Consider the following 15,515-nt stretch of genomic DNA (forward strand, 5'->3'; position numbering starts at 1 on the left):
GAGCTCCAGGAGTTAGACTGACACAAATATGGGGGTACATATAGACTCCACACTCAGGGGCCTTGTTTAAACTCATACCCTTAATGTAAGTGCTAGCATCTATGACACCTTGCTGGCCATGTACAGCAGGTGACAATATGTACTGTGTGCTATGGTCACAGACATCAGGGTCTGCTGGGGATCTAGTTGCTGATGGCTGTATTGTCAGACACATGAAGAACACTTATTGCTTGAGTCAAGAAGCTACCTCCCTGCAGATGTCTGCAGTCTCTGTACCACTTGGCGGCTCTGGAACAATGGCAGGGAAAGTCACTATTTACCCTCGGACAACAGCAGTAACATATGGGGGAAGATCACGTCGCAGACGCGGCCAGCGGAAGCCTTCTGTAGTGCAAATGCAAAGGACATTGACATTGCAAATATCACATTTAATGGCTGTCTGTGTGACCTGATGCACTAAAGTCTGACTTTCCAGATGTTCAGGCCAAGCGGCTAAATGTACAGAATCTGTGCAATGTGTGAGGATGCCAGCTATAGAGCGGAGGGAAGAGCAGCTGGACAGCAGCCCACAGCTGGCTGATATATACTGGGAAATCTGAGAGAGGAATGCAGGAGCGGGCACAGGATTCCAGGGGAAAGGGCAGAGAGGGGACCCTGCAGGAGCGGGCACAGGATTCCAGGGGAAAGGGCAGAGAGGGGACCATGCAGGAGCGGGCACAGGATTCCAGGGGAAGGAGCAGAGAGGACCATGCAGGAGCAGGCACAGGATTCCAGGGGAAAGGGCAGAGAGGGAACCCTGCAGGAGTGGGCACAGGATTCCAGGGGAAAGGGCAGAGAGGGGACCATGCAGGAGTGGGCACAGGATTCCAGGGGAAAGGGCAGAGAGGACCATGCAGGAGTGGGCACAGGATTCCAGGGAAAGGGCAGGGAGGGGACCCTGCAGGAGTGGGCACAGGATTCCAGGGAAAGGGGCACAGAGAGGGGACCATGCAGGAGCGGGCACAGGATTCCAGGGTAGGGGCACAGAGAGGACCATGCAGGAGCGGGCACAGGATTCCAGGGTAGGGGCACAGAGGGGACCATGCAGGAGCGGGCACAGGATTCCAGGGAAAGGGGCACAAAGAGGGGACCATGCAGGAGTGGGCACAGGATTCCAGGGAAAGGGGCACAGAGAGGACCATGCAGGAGCGGGCACAGGATTCCAGGGAAAGGGGCACAGAGAGGACCATGCAGGAGCGGGGACAGGATTCCAGGGAAAGGGGCACAGAGAGGACCATGCAGGAGAGGGCACAGGATTCCAGGGTAGGGGCACAGAGGGGACTATGCAGGAGTGGGCACAGGATTCCAGGGGAAGGAGCAGAGAGGGGACCATGCAGGAGCGGGCACAGGATTCCAGGGTAGGGGCACAGAGAGGACCATGCAGGAGCGGGCACAGGATTCCAGGGTAGGGGCACAGAGGGGACCATGCAGGAGCGGGCACAGGATTCCAGGGAAAGGGGCACAAAGAGGGGACCATGCAGGAGTGGGCACAGGATTCCAGGGAAAGGGGCACAGAGAGGGGACCATGCAGGAGCGGGCACAGGATTCCAGGGAAAGGGGCACAGAGAGGACCATGGAGGAGCGGGCACAGGATTCCAGGGTAGGGGCACAGAGGGGACCAGGCAGGAGTGGGCACAGGATTCCAGGGAAAGGGGCACAGAGGGGACCATGCAGGAGTGGGCACAGAATTCCAGGGAAAGGGGCACAGAGAGGGGACCATGCAGTACCAGGAGCTGGCACAGGAATAGTGGGTGCTTGATTTCAGGGGAAGGGGCACACAGTACTGGGAGCGGGCCACATCTCGGGGAACCTGTATGACAAATGTAGAGGACTTTCTATAAAGGAAGACATTACATTGAGCAAGTTGGATCTGATATTACACAGCAAAAGGAAAGGAGACACATTGAAGAAAACAATGGGGAGGCTGGGGAGTGAGAATGAGTCACTATTACTGAGCCACAGGGAGGCAGAGAGAGGGACACAGACAGTGTAATACAGAGCCACAGGGGGGCAGAGAGAGGGACACAGACAGTGTAATACAGAGCCACAGGGAGGCAGAGAGAGGGACACAGACAGTGTAATACAGAGCCACAGGGAGGCAGAGAGAGGGACACAGACAGTGTAATACAGAGCCACAGGGAGGCAGAGAGAGGGACACAGACAGTGTAATACAGAGCCACAGGGAGGCAGAGAGAGGGACACAGACAGCGTAATACAGAGAGGGACACAGACAGCGTAATACAGAGCCACAGGGAGGCAGAGCGAGGGACACAGACAGTGTAATACAGAGCCACAGGGAGGCAGAGAGAGGGACACAGACAGTGTAATACAGAGCCACAGGGAGGCAGAGAGAGGGACACAGACAGCGTAATACATAGAGGGACACAGACAGTGTAATACAGAGAGGGACACAGACAGTGTAATACAGAGCCACAGGGAGGCAGAGAGAGGGACACAGACAGTGTAATACAGAGCCACAGGGAGGCAGAGAGAGGGACACAGACAGTGTAATACAGAGCCACAGGGAGGCAGAGAGAGGGACACAGACAGTGTAATACAGAGAGGGACACAGACACCGTAATACAGAGCCACAGGGAGACAGAGAGAGGGACACAGACACCGTAATACAGAGCCACAGGGAGGCAGAGAGAGGGACACAGACAGTGTAATACAGAGCCACAGGGAGGCAGAGAGAGGGACACAGACAGCGTAATACAGAGCCACAGGGAGGCAGAGCGAGGGACACAGACAGTGTAATACAGAGCCACAGGGAGGCAGAGAGAGGGACACAGACAGCGTAATACATAGAGGGACACAGACAGTGTAATACAGAGAGGGACACAGACAGTGTAATATAGAGCCACAGGGAGGCAGAGATAGGGACACAGACAGTGTAATACAGAGCAACAGGGAGGCAGAGGGATGGACACAGACAGTGTAATACAGAGCCACAGGGAGGCAGAGGGAGAGACACAAAGACAGCATAATACAGGGCCACAGGGAGGCAGAGAGAGGGACACGCAGACAGTGTAATACAGAGCCACAGAAGGGCAGAGAGAGAGAGCGACACGCAGACAGCGTAATAGAGCCACAGGGAGGCAGAGAGCGAGAGACACTGACAGCATAAAACAGAGCCACAGGGAGGCAGAGAGAGGGACACAGACAGCGTAATACAGAGCCACAGGGAGGCAGAGAGAGGGACACGCAGACAGCGTAATACAGAGCCACAGGGAGGCAGAGAGAGGGACACACAGACAGTGAAATACAGAGCCACAGGGAGGCAGAGAGAGGGACACAGACACCGTAATACAGAGCCACAGGGAGGCAGAGAGAGGGACACGCAGACAGCGTAATTCAGAGCCACAGGGAGGCAGAGAGAGGGACACGCAGACAGCGTAATACAGAGCCACAGGGAGGCAGAGAGAGGGACACACAGACAGTGTAATACAGAGCCACAGGAAGGCAGAGAGAGGGACACAGACACCGTAATACAGAGCCACAGGGAGGCAGAGAGAGGGACACGCAGACAGCGTAATACAGAGCCACAGGGAGGCAGAGAGAGGGACACAGACACCGTAATACAGAGAGGGACACAGACAGCGTAATACAGAGCCACAAGGAGGCAGAGAGAGGGACACTCAGACAGTGTAATACAGAGCCACAGGGAGGCCGAGAGAGGGACATGCAGACAGTGTAATACAGAGCCACAGGGAGGCAGAGAGAGGGACACGCAGATAGTGTATTACAGCGCCACAGGGGGCTCAAAGGCCCGAATATTAGTTACAGCAGAAGACAGAAAACTGGAGCACAGACAGAATAGAGCGAGGAGAGAGAATTCCGTGGGAGGATGGTCAGTGAGAGCAGCTGCTCCAGCCACTGTGCCACGGATATGCCATCAGTGCACCACATACACACGTGGATGTGAGGAGAGGGTCATCTGTGTATGGGGGGGATTATGCGCTATTTACTCAGATGCTAGAGTTTTGTTTACTTTTCTCTTGCAATGTGATCTGTGACGGGAGAGGAGGGCATCTGTCACGGGCACCCGTCAGCACCTGCTAATATGACACTTGAGTAATGGGCATCACCTGTTAATTCTGGCTACTGGGCACCTCTCCCTTTACAGAGGAAGTGACTCTCTGCCATTCCAGAATTCATTTCTCAGCTGCTCCACAGCCAGAGGGAATATCAGCTCCGGATTATTCCCCAGAATCCTGTACGACTGGGCCAGAAGATAAAACCAATTATCTGGGTCATTCCAGAAGGTTTAAGCTCCACATTCCACTATAGGGGAACTTGGCTATTACCACCTGTGAGTCAGGAATAATAACACCCATCAGGGTCGCATTTAGAGCCACTGTCCTTTACCCCTTACAGAACCTGCCACGGGGGACATTCAGGGGTGCCCTGGATTGGTTGTCCATGAACAATTCAAATTATGTATGACCAATGTACAGTACTAGGCAAATTGTGGACAAACAGAAGTGAATCCCGTCCATTACCACATAATTGACCCTGAGGATGAGATGTAAACACAACCTACTTGCTTTAATCATTTTTGATGATTTTATCAATGAGGCGTCTATTGATTTATTGTGATTGACCTTTGATACCATCTTTAAGCAGCTGATCACTACAAATAAAGACACGGACACCACTGTGCCAAGGGAATGTGTCAAAATAGGTGTGAAAATTGCCATGCAAACATTTTTATTCATCATTATGTCCTGTAATTTTTACCTTATACAGGAAATATAATCTTTCTCTTAAACATTTTTTATTTGAATTTATATAACAAATGTGAGCGATGCTGGCATTTTTTTAATGGATATTTTATGCATCTCTCACAGAGATGTTGGCAGTCAAAGGGTTAAAAATTAAATTGAATGACCCTTTTGGTAAGGAATGGCAAGGCAAGCGATTGATTACCAGATATATTATTAAATGGCGGGGATTTAATCGCCTCGAAAGCATCACAACCATTTCCGAAAGAAATGCCCAATGTCCCCTTGTAATTGCAGAACTCACCAGACGTCCATGGAAAGATTAAGTGCCCCACAACGACCACTTATGCCCCATGCGACCGCTGGTCAAGAGCGCCTTCCCGCCTAAAGAACAAATGGAGATGAAATTAGAATAATCACACCGAATCAGAGATCGAATCAAAAAAGGGTGGTTGGTCTTCCGACCTCATAAATGCAAGTGCAAATATGGAAGTTAGCTATATTGAAGTTACCTCTTACAATTCTCCTGGTCAGCTAAACTGAAAACAACTACCAACCCCCTCAGGCGGACTGATCTGCCTAGCAACAGTTCTACTTTCCTACCAATTACAAACACCGAAGACTCTTATATAGCTTTATGTCTACACAGCCCTCGCTTAATCTGAGAAACTTTTACCCTAGGGGTGCCGTGAAAACAATTCTAATACACAGGGGACCCACACCTTCCTATAGCATATACCGCATAGTGCCAGCATAATACTGCAAGAGCCCAGTGCCAGCTGTCTCACGCTGCTCACCTGTCTTAGGCCCCACCCCTGAGGAGCACACCTTCCTATAGCATATACCCCATAGTGCCAGCATAATATTGCAAGAGCATAGTGCCAGCTGCCTCACGCTGAACACCTGTCTCAGGCCCAACCCCTGAGGAGCACAACTTCCCATAGCATATACCCCATAGTGCCAGCATAATACTGCAAGAGCGCAGTGCCCGCTGTCTCATGCTGTTCACCTGTCTCAGGCCCCTCCTCTGAGGAGCACAACTTCCTATAACATACAGTAAACCCCATAGTGCTACCATCGTATAAGAGCCCAGTGCCCGCTGTCTCAGGCTGCTCACCTGTCTCAGGCTCAACCCCTGAGGAGCACACATTCCTATAGCATATACCGCATAGTGCCAGCATAATACTGCAAGAGCCCAGTGCCCGCTGTGTCATGCTGTTCACCTGTCTCGGGCCGCTCCTCTGAGGAGCACAACTTCCTATAACATATACCGCATAGTGCTACCATCTTATAAGAGCCCAGTGCCCGCTGTCTCATGCTGTTCACCTGTCTCAGGCCCCTCCTCTGAGGAGCACAACTTCCTATAACATAAACCCCATAGTGCTACCATCGTATAAGAGCCCAGTGCCCGCTGTCTCAGGCTGCTCACCTGCCTCAGGCCCAACCCCTGAGGAGCACACATTCCTATAGCATTTACCGCATAGTGCCAGCATAATACTGCAAGAGCCCAGTGCCCGCTGTCTCAGGCTGCTCACCTGTCTTAGGCCCCTCCTCTGAGGAGCACAACTTCCTATAACATATACCGCATAGTGCTACCATCTTATAAGAGCCCAGTGCCCGCTGTCTCATACTGTTCACCTGTCTCAGGCCCCTCCTCTGAGGAGCACAACTTCCTATAACATAAACCCCATAGTGCTACCATCGTATAAGAGCCCAGTGCCCGCTGTCTCAGGCTGCTCACCTGTCTCAGGCCCCACCCCTGCAGAACATGCCTTCCTATAGCATATACCCTATAGTGCCAGCACAATGTTATAGGAACCCAGTGCTCACGGTCTCATGCTATGGCTCCCATATTGTATCATTGACATATATGTGCAGGACACATGAAGAGAGGCTGCAGATGGGTCATATGTTTGCTGTGCATGTAGCAATCACCCCAAATATCCCCAACCTCCAATTACCTATGTATAGTGCTGACACTATTCCCATTAAACATATATATAAGGCTAATAAACAGCAGGACCCGTGCCAGCAAGGAAGTATATAAACCATCCATGCACAACACAACCTGGTATAGGTCAATGAGTTCCAGCATTATACTGTAGCATCAGGTTCTTATCAGCAACAAGAAAGCAACTATCCAGCCCGCATGGCTTGTAATCACGTTTGTTCCATGTAATCAAAGGCTGGTGGGAGGTTTCCCATATATATTTCTACCCTAGGCCAGATGGATAGATCATGTACTGTACATGTTGCAATAATAATCAACTTAAAATTACTGTCCAGCTACTGCTTTTATGTGTATTACTGTGACATATGTGTGTGTATGCTACTATGCTACTGCTTGTATGTGTATTACTGTACCATATGGATGGTATTCTGGTCCACACGCAACGCTATGAATTTCGCAGCATTGATTGTGGACCAAACACCGCCCGATGCCCACAAAGCTACAATGACTTACACTATATATATATATATATATATATACTAACAGCCGGGGGCTGTGGGTGCAGCGATGGAGCGGGCAGTCCGCATTGTCCGGGAAGCGCTGAGTGACCAGACAATGCAGACAGCAGAATTTGAAAATTCAAAAGATAAGCCGGCTGCTGATTGGCTGAGAGTACGCTCTCTCTCTCTCTCTCTCAGCCAATCAGCAGCCGGCCTATCTTTTGAATGTTCAAATTCTGCCACCACTGTGTCCGCTCATTCAGCACTTCCCGGACACTGCGGACTGCCCGCTCTGCCGGTGCATCCACAGCCCCCAGGCACTTCACGCAGCCCGGACCCCACGCTGCCCTGGTATCTTTTTTTCTCCTGCCCCCCCGGTGCTTCCCGGGTATTTCACATGGGATAAATCACATGCGATTTATCCCATGTAAAAAATTACACAAGTGGCAAATAGTAGTGAGCTTTCTGGGGCAGCTGCCGGGGCAGCTCAGGGCAAATTAGGTCGGTCGGACAAGTTGGCCTCAAGTATGGGGGCCTTAAGAACAATGCTGCAATGTGCACTAGTTCTAAAGGGTTTTGTCCAGCTACTAACAGTGCACCCAGAAACCTGCTTTGCCCTTGATTTTGGGTGTGTTTGTAGCTAATATTAGGGTTACTTTCAATTATGAGGTCATATCCGCCAAGAAGCCATAACCTTACAAGTGCCCCTTCATACCCAGTTGACCGTAGGCATTTCAACCTTTTTCGTATGTCGACTCAATGTATGTGGTCAACCCAGTGACCCATACCCAAACCAGTGCTTGTGGCTTCCAATCATGAACTATGTGGACAACCAGAAGAGAACCCTGTCCCTCACCACAAGTCTACGGATGACTTATAAGCACAATTTACCTATTGTATTTTTTTTCTGAATTTCTCAGTAACATTTGGCATCGGCGGTTCTGGTAACCAGTGAGAACCACTGCATTAAACCTTGTCACATATACAGGAGAGGGCTCAGCCAGCCACGTATAGGCCCCTGTGACCCCGGCCCTTATAGTACCTCCCGTGACTTGGGAGCGGCCCAGTACAGGACAGATTGTGTAATGTGTGCTTCTGTATGGCTGCATCTGGCCATCACTTTATGGTTCGTGCATCACACAAGAGCACCAAATGTATATGTAAAGGGCTTATTAGTCTCTGTCAGACAGAAGATTGCAGCTGGTTCCAGGTCACAGTTCTCTTTGCTCGCTACGGATTATTCACAGTACTCAACGGAATAGAGATAACATTTATGTAGCGGCTGCGCTCTCCGCCGCACTCTGCAATGGGAACAGGCACAATAATAGTAGTAACAGGCAGAAGATGTGGTCATAGGGTGACATAAAAAAAACTACACTCAGCATAACAGGGGGAGCTGGATATATTTGATTATTTATTAACAGTTTCTTATATAGCGCACACATATTACACAGCGCTGTACAGAGTATAGTGGAACATTCACATCAGTCCCTGCCCAAGTGGAGCTTACAATCTATTTTCCCTACCACGTGTACACGCACACACAGACATTCTAGGGTTAATTTATTGGGATCCAATTAGCCTACCAGTATATTTTTGTATTGTGGGAGGAAACTGGAGTACATGGAGGAAACCCACACAAGCACGGGGAGAATATACAAACTCCGCACAGTTAGAGTCATGGTGGGAATGGAACCCATGACCTCAGTGCTGTAAGGCAGTAATGCTAACCACTACACCATCCGTACTGGGCGTAGGAGCCAATAGAATGGGGGGGGGGGGGGGGGGGTGGGGGGGTAAACAGCTAGAATTCAGGGGTGGGGGGTGGGAATCAGGTACAGTAGAACGGAGGGGGTTATAGGTAGAATAGTGGTTCCGGCATTCCTTATACTGACACTGGCATCCTGACTACTGCCGGGAGTCCAACTTCTGAATCACAGCTGCCGAGCGGTGAGTAACAGGGGCACCATTGTTTTATGCTGGGGAAGTTACCGTTCGCTACTAGGGAGGGACTTGTGTTCGTGACTCTGCTCTTTGTTCGGATAAGGTTGGTACTGTGTATGTGACCCCGCTCATTGAGTCCTGTTGGAGAAAGTGTGCTATATAAATTAAACTTACTTACTATGGCCCTTATTCTGATCGGTGCGGATATTCCCGCTTGCGTACGGCCCGCCGATGTTTATTGTCTGCGCATGTGCAGAGGTCACTCTGCGCATGTGCAGGCGATTTCGCCGCATGGATTCTTTATACGCCGCACAGGGGGCGTAGAGGGGCGTGAGGGGCTACTTAGCATCATTACCCTATGCATACGCCCCCCGTTTCATGGGCGTTCCCATGCAAACGCGGGGCGTATGCATGGTAATGAGGCCGTGACGCGTGGGTACGGGGCGGGCATCTGACATCGCCGGATGTCAGCTGCCCGCCCCCATACATGATTTCACACGGACAAGTGTCCGTGTGGTCTTGTGTTGCGGGACCTGGTGGAGCGTGCGGCCCTGCATTCGATGTTCGACGACCATCGAATGCAGGGGCAGCTCCCAAGACGGAGGAGGCGTATCCCCGTCCAATTTCATGCGGATCGCCACATATCCGCGTACGGACGGCAGGTGGCGATCCGTATGGAAGGCGGGGATTCGCCTGCACGGTTGCGGCCGCATATTCTGATCGGGCCGCACCGATCAGAATAAGGGCCTATGTGACAATGAACCCATTTTTTGTTCGATGAGGATGGTACTGTGTATGTGACAGTGACTCTGCTCTGTGTTCCGATGAAGATGGTACTGTTTATGTGACAGTGACCCCGCTCTGTGTTCCTATGAGGTTGGTATTATGTGTTTGCCACCGCTCTGTGTTCCGATGAGGATGGTACTGTGTATGTGACAGTGACCCCACTCTGTGTTCCGATGTGGATGGTACTGTGTATGTGACAGTGACCCCGCTCTGTGTTCCGATGAGGTTGGTACTATGTTTGCCACCGTTCTGTGTTCCGATGAGGATGGTACTGTGTATGTGACAGTAACCCCACTCTGTGTTCCGATGAGGATGGTATGGTGAATGTGACAGTGACACTGTGTATGTGACAGTGACCCCACTCTGGGTTCCAATGAGGTTGATACTATGTGTTTGCCACCGCTCTGTGTTCCGATGAAGATGGTACTGTGCATATGACACTGACCCCGCTCTGTGTTCCGAGGATGGTACTGTGTATGTGACAGCGACAGTGCTGTTTTTCTATGAGGTTGGTACGGTGTATGTGACAGTGACCCCGGCTCTGTGTTTCGATGAGGTTGGGACTGGGTATGTGACATTGAACCCGCTCTGTGTTCCGATGACGTTGGGACTGTGTTTGTAACAATTACATCGCTCTGTGTTCCAATGAGGATGGTACTGTGTATGTGACAGTAAACCCGCTCTGTGTTCCGATGAGGTTGGGACTGTGGATGTGACAGTGACACCGCTCTGTGTTCCGATGAAGATGGTACTGTGTATGTGACAGTGACTCCGCTCTGTGTTCCGATGAAGATGGTACTGTGTATGTGACAGTGACCCCGCTCTGTGTTCCGATGAGGTTGGTATTATGTGTTTGCCACAGCTCTGTGTTCCAATGAGGATGGTACTGTGTATGTGACCCCACTCTGTGTTCCGATGAGGATGGTACTGTGCATGTGACAGTGACCTCACTTTTGTTCCGATGAGGATGGTATGGTGAATGTGACAGTGACACTGTGTATGTGACAATGACCCCACTCTGTGTTCCGATGAGGTTGGTACTATGTGTTTGCCACCGCTCTGTGTTCCGATTAGGATGGTACTGTGTATGTGAGTGACCCCACTCTGTGTTCCGATGAGGATGGTATGGTGTATGTGACAGTGACCCCGCTCTGTGTTCCGAGGATGGTACTGTGTATGTGACAGCAACGCTGCTCTGTTTTTCGATGCGGTTGGTACGGTGTATGTGACAGTGACCCCGGCTCTGTGTTTCAATGAGGTTGGGACTGGGTATGTGACATTGACCCCGCTCTGTGTTCCGATGACGTTGGGACTGTGTTTGTGACAGTTACATCGCTCTGTGTTCCAATGAGGATGGTACTGTGTATGTGACAGTAAACTCGCTCTGTGTTCCGATGAGGTTGGGACTGTGGATGTGACAGTGACACTGCTCTGTGTTCCGATGAGGTTGGGACTGTGGATGTGACAGTGACACCGCTCTGTGTTTCAATGAGGATTGTACAGTGTATGTGACAGTGACTTCGCTCTGTGTTCCGATGAAGATGTACTGTGTATGTGACAGTGACTCCGCTCTGTGTTCCGATGAAGATGGTACTGTGTATGTGACAGTGACTCCGCTCTGTGTTCTGATGAGGATGGTACTGTGTATGTGACAGTGACCCCGTTCTGTGTTCCGATGAGGTTGGTACTATGTGTTTGCCACCGCTCTGTGTTCCAATGAGGATGGTACTGTGTATGTGACAGTGACCCCACTCTGTGTTCCGATGAGGATGGTTTGGTGAATGTGACAGTGACACTGTGTATGTGACAGTGACCCCGCTCTGGGTTCAGATGAGGTTGGTACTATGTGTTTGCCACCGCTCTGTGTTCTGTGGAAGATGATACTGTAGATATGACATTGAGCCCGCTCTGTATTCCGAGGATGGTACTGTGTATGTGACAGCAACACTGCTCTGTTTTTCGATGAGGTTGGTACGGTGTATGTGACAGTGACCCCGGCTCTGTGTTTCGATGAGGTTGGGACTGGGTATGTGACATTGACCCCGCTCTGTGTTCCGATGACGTTGCGACTGTGTTTGTGACAGTTACATCGCTCTGTGTTCCAATGAGGATGGCACTGTGTATGTGACAGTAAACCCGCTCTGTGTTCTGATGAGGTTGGGACTGTGGATGTGACAGTGACACCGCTCTGTCTTCCAATGAGGATAGTACTGTATATGTGACCCCACTGTGTTCCGATGAGGTTGGTACTCTGTTGCAGCCAGTGCATATGTGATGATGAACGTTCTGTTTGTGCTGATGTAGAAGAGGCCAGAACTTTATTCACTATAACTACCTTGGTTAATGACTCCTGGAACAACAGAGTTCCGGGAAAGCTGCCAAGATACATGTTGATACATTGTTATAATGTGCTTTGTGTATTATGAGGATGGGTTACATTAGTAACAGTGGTTCTGGGACAGCTGCCAAATTGGGGCTTAAAACATTTTGTTTGTGGGCAAAATGCCAAAAATGGGAATTGTATCCTCCTGCTCCTCCCCTATATCCTGCTCTTCTATAGGAATTGTGCCATATGTACAGTATATGCCAGTCACACTGAAGTGTCTTACTAATACCCCAATCCCAGCGAGCAGGGAATTACAGGGTTTATCAAGTAATATTTGCGGCTAAATCCCTGAACGTTAGCTGCAAATATTAAGTTTCCCCCAATGTATCACAGGGGACCGCAGCAGGAGTCTCCGATCCCTGCTGCGATCACCCCTTCACCGCCGCATCCCCCATAGGTTTCTATGGGGGATGCAAAGCTGCCTAATGTGTGAACATCGGGCAGCCTGGCTTCGCACCCCTGGGCTATCACCATTCTGATATGGCGATAGCCCATTGGCTACACACTGCAGTGCGGTCAGCGGGGTCGGCGCATAATTGCGCATGCGCAGACCCCCGGCTTCCGGTTCTAAAATTCTGGGTCACCGTACCTGCTCTTTACCAGGGTCGGCAACCCGGTAATGTCCTGCTCGGTGTAAGTTGTGGCTGCACCGACACTCACAAATGCCAGGTAATTGCCAGCTTGGCTGTGTAAAAGGGTATAATGCACTGGGTATAAGGGGTTATTACTATACGGCACACTGGCCATCAGTGCATTGTCACTGTATTGTGCAGGTAACACCTGGGGATTATCTCTGTACTGTACCCTAGCTATCAATGGATTGTCTCTGTACTGTACACTGGCACCAGGGGATTTGTGCATATTGTGCAATGGACTTCAAGAAATTATCACTGTACTGTACCCTAGCCATCAGTGTATTTTCTCTGTTCTGTACCATAGCCATCAATGTATTGTCTCTGTACTGTACACTGGCACCAGGGTATCATCTCTGTATTTTACACTAGCCACCAGGGGAATGTCTCTGTATTAAAAACTGGCCACCAGATGATTATCTCTGTATTGCACAATGGACACCAGATAATTATATCTGTATTGCACAATGGACTGCAGATTATTGTCTCTGTATTGTACACTGTCCAGCGGGGATTGTGGATTGTACACTGGATATCAAGGGATTGTCTCTGTATTTTACAATGGACACCAGTGTATTGTCCCTGAAGTATACAATCAACACCAGTATTCTATGGTCTCTGTATTATACACTGGACATCATAATGTCTCTGTATTATACACTGGACACCATGCGCAGTGTTCTCCTCGTGGCCGTTTTGAGTGCCCAGTGCTGGCCCAGCGTTTGTTGGTGCTAGCATAGAGCAGAGGGTGCTGTGGGCAACACAAATGCTCACTGCACGAGTGCACAGGGGTGGCCCCTACATCCTCACCCCCGCTTACCCTGCATTAGTGGCATTCAAACACAGATGTCTGCTGTGTGAGCCGGATGGCCTGAGTTCCCAGCAGCACAGAATATATCAGGAGATGAGGGATGTGTCAGTGAGGGCAGGGCTGCATGTGACAGGGGCAGTGACTGATGTGAGAAGGGGAATGGGGGCAGCAGGAAGCCACAGACTGAGAGTTATATATTTGGAGGAGCAGGGTCCCCAGCAGCACAGAATATATCAGGAGATGAGGGATGTGTCAGTGAGGGCAGGGCTGCATGTGACAGGGGGCAGTGACATGATGTGAGGAGGGGAATGGAGGCAGCAGGAAGTCACAGACTGAGAGTTATATAGTGGGAGGAGCAGGGTCCCCCAGCAGCACAGAGTATATCAGGAGATGAGTGATGTGTCAGTGAGGACAGGGCTGCATGTGACAGGGGCAGTGACTGATGTGAGAAGGGGAATGGGGGCAGCAGGAAGCCACAGACTGAGAGTTATATATTGGGAGGAGCAGGGTCCCCAGCAGCACAGAGTATATCAGGAGATGAGTGGTGTGTCATTGAGGACAGGGCTGCATGTGACAGGGGCAGTGACATGATGTGAGGATGAAGGCAGCAGGAAGCCACAGACTGAGAGTTATATAGTGGGAGGAGCAGGGTCCCCAGCAGCACAGAGTATATCAGGAGATGAATGATGTGTCAGTGAGGACAGGGCTGCATGTGAGGAGGGGAATGGAGGCAGCAGGAAGCCAAAGGCTGAGTTATATAGCAGGAGAAACAGGGTCCCTAGCAGCACAGAGTATATCAGGAGATGAGTGATGCATCAGTAAGGACAGGGCTGCATGTTCCCATAGTGTATTTCTTGTGTCATCACTAGCAGCACACCCCAATTATTGATACCCCCCCATTATATAACATACTTCCAGCAGTGTAACCTGTAATCTGCGTAATGCACTGTCATTTGTCCAATACCAGGAACCTTCCTCCTTTACATCCTGTGCTAGCTGTGTGCAATCCCCTCTGATCCTTCCTACCCTCTCCCCTTTCTGCTTGTTGTCATATCAGATCATTTGGGATGAAATTCGCCAGGCGGAACAAACTTCTCCCATCTGTGTGTAACTAAGTCCATCCATACACACAGATAAATACTGTCCTGCACTCAGTCATACAGGCGCGGGGCTGTACATGTGTGGAGCTATTGCACATATTCCTCAGTGTACCCGCAGTGATCCTATTCCCCCTGCTATTAAGCTGCTGCTCATTGTGTACAATGCATGGAATGTTACATTTTGTGAGAACAATTCATTTTATGTGTTCTGTAAGTAGTAAGAAAATGTTGGGATTATTATTTCTGTGCACGTATAGAACTGTTAATGAGACTGTAGAATTACCCGGTGCTGTGCACACACATGGCCGGTACCCCCACAGCAGTGATAGATGGTTATATGCACCCCTCATTGCCTACCTCCTGTCCTCCAGTGCAGAGAGATACAGGAGGTTATTCTGATCGGTGCGGCCAAACGTGCGTACGTTCCATATTAGCGTACGCTCTCCGTACGCGGCCGTTGGGGTTAAGTCCACCCACAACTCAGCCGCATACGTACGGCCAGAAACAACGTCGAAGGGGAGTGGCGTACAATTGAGCGTACGCCAACGTACACGGACGGACCAGCCCTTAGACTCCGACAACTGGCGTACAACAGAGCGTACGCCACCGTTTACGGACGTCTCTCGTCCGTCTTCCCACTGA

The 15,515-nt window shown here is 50.4% G+C and overlaps 1 protein-coding gene across 2 annotated transcripts in view; it reads right to left on the reverse strand.

The window, feature by feature from the left end:
- The window catches only part of SEMA3F (semaphorin 3F), a 141,996-nt gene that overhangs the window by 107,614 nt on the left and 18,867 nt on the right, over positions 1-15,515 (reverse strand). The window contains exon 3 of one of the 2 annotated variants that reach the window (XM_083155836.1): positions 5,068-5,147. The exons of the other annotated variant lie outside the window; for it this stretch is intronic. The gene's annotated coding sequence lies outside the window, so the exon portion shown is untranslated. The remainder of the gene's footprint in view (positions 1-5,067; positions 5,148-15,515) is intronic. 2 annotated transcript variants of the gene reach the window in all.

This window comes from Crinia signifera, chromosome 8 (genome assembly GCF_055691185.1).
Source record: "Crinia signifera chromosome 8, ASM5569118v1, whole genome shotgun sequence".
Taxonomy (NCBI): Eukaryota; Metazoa; Chordata; class Amphibia; order Anura; family Myobatrachidae; genus Crinia; species Crinia signifera.